The sequence below is a fragment of the Myotis brandtii genome, unplaced genomic scaffold, assembly GCF_000412655.1.
Source record: "Myotis brandtii unplaced genomic scaffold, ASM41265v1 scaffold1040, whole genome shotgun sequence".
NCBI classification, from domain to species: Eukaryota; Metazoa; Chordata; class Mammalia; order Chiroptera; family Vespertilionidae; genus Myotis; species Myotis brandtii.
In genome coordinates, this window is record NW_005353498.1 from 1,037,270 (window position 1) to 1,039,266 (window position 1,997).

The 1,997-nt window shown below is 51.0% G+C and overlaps 1 pseudogene across 1 annotated transcript; it reads right to left on the reverse strand.

Annotated features, from left to right (window-relative positions):
• Window positions 1-285: 285 nt before the first annotated feature.
• On the reverse strand, window positions 286-1,260 carry LOC102239744 (annotated as a pseudogene). The gene has a single exon (XR_001361801.1). The product of XR_001361801.1 is annotated as an enolase-phosphatase E1 pseudogene (transcript).
• Between the last annotated feature and the right edge of the window lie 737 nt (window positions 1,261-1,997).

Sequence of the window (1,997 nt, forward strand, 5' to 3'; positions counted from 1 at the left end):
GCGTCCTCAGGTGCCCGCCCCTTTCCGCGCGCGCCGGAGCCTCCGTACCTCTGCACTTTACTTTCGTAGCTCCTCTGAGTCTGTGTGCTCTTCTCTTTCCTTCTAGTTGTAGAATTTCCACTCAGCCAGCCTTCCTGTGGTTCTGGATGATGACCGTTCTGTCTTTTAGTTGTATTTTTGAAGTTGTTGTCGGAGGCAGCAATTTCCGGTGTTTTCCTATGCCGCCATCTTGGTCTCTCTTCTCTTTCTCTCTTTTTCTCTCTCTCTTTTCCTTTCTCTTTCCTTTTACCACTAGAAAAAAACTAGTCTACAGGGCGACTCTGTGGAGACAGTTTGGTCTTCCTCGGAAATCCTCTAGGTGGAAGAAGGCAGGTACAGTTCGCTGAAGGACGTGATGAGGCTGTAGTAAGTCTTTTCATCATCTGTTAGTCCTGCATTGCCAGGTCTCACCACCACAGCTCCATGTACATCTGCTTCCTCAGCAGCACTGGCCTCTAGAGTCCCGTCTGTCAGAAATAAGATGTTGTTGGTTGAGCACCCAATGCTGTTTGCAATCTTTCGATCACTCTCACTCTCTACTTTGTGTCCAATCTTGGTATCAAAGTGACCATCAACAAGCTCAAGAATATCTCCCACTGTAGAATACCTGAATAATAGTTTCTGTGCTTCTACACTCCCTGAAGAATAAATATACGCCTTCATTCCAGCCTGTCTCCACTTCCTGACTGCTGGACCTACATCTTCGAAGAACTCTGCTTTCACGTGCCCTGCTGGGAATGCTGCCCTCCACATGTGGCCCTGCAGCTGTTTCAGTGCCGGCGTCTTTCGGTCCAGAGACATCTGCCCGCCCACGGTATCTACCACCGCATGGATCATCAGTTGCAGGTCATCTGCTCCATTCTCAGGTGCAGCAGGGATCGGAACAGCCCCATCCAGGTGGGAGTCCTCTTCAGCCTGTTTCCTCAAAAGACTGACATCCTGCTGGCGTTCCTCTTCTTCCCAATGTGTTCTGCAAACACTCTAACTTTTTCTTTGATGTAAGGAAATAAAATGTCTGTCATCTAACTGGGCCTGCGCCCGACCCTCTTCCAGTCCTCGGTCAGCCAAAGAGGCCGCGCGTTGTCCCGGTGGGTCTGACTGCAGTGGTTCCAGCCTATGGGCTCCGGAGGCCCGCCGCCCCCTCTCCGCCCGTGCAGGTAGCAGGAGCTGAAGAGGTGCCCTTGCCCTGCGGGGGCCACCGCGCCTCTTCCTGTCGGCCAGTTCCAGCCAGTACAGGGTAAATAAACTTTTGATTGTATTTTGAAAAATAAACACACACAAGAATCTGAAGGTTTCCTCTCTCCAACACCATAGAACATGTCAGGCAATGATACCCTACAAAGTCCAACTCTGGAAGCCTATCCAGCCCTTCTGTTGGCGAATCCCCCCTCCTGTTAGAGTGATCGAACCAGTGCTGAGGAGAAATGCCCGCTGGGAACCAGGCAGTCTACACCCCTGTGAAGAGTGGTGGCTGTCACACAATATAAATTATCCAGCGTGGAGGGCACGAGCAAAGAGGAGGAACTCTCTGAGAACTGTGGAGTGGGGAGCGAATGCTCTGCCCAGAGTGCTTTTCATGGCCTGGTGTGGCTTGTGTCTGGTAAGTGGGCGCATGGACCCTCCCCCGCTCCAACTTCCCTCCCTCCTGCGGGGAGACAGTGAAGGCCATCAGTCAGCGGACTGTGAGAGCTGGGAGCCTGGCCAGATCCTCAGGGAAGAAGACAGCTTGCAGTGTTGCTCTTACACAGTGTTGGTCAAAACAACAGCACGGGTCAGCCACCCCACGTGTGCCCCTCTGAGGCCTGATGGGACTTAGCGGTTGAACTTGTAAGTCCTCATAAACCCATGTTTTTCACAGACAGTCCTCTGGGTTCTTTCTTTCTTTTTTTTTTAAAAAATATATTTTATTGATTTTTTTACAGAGAGGAAGGGAGAGGGATAAAGAGTTAGAAACATTG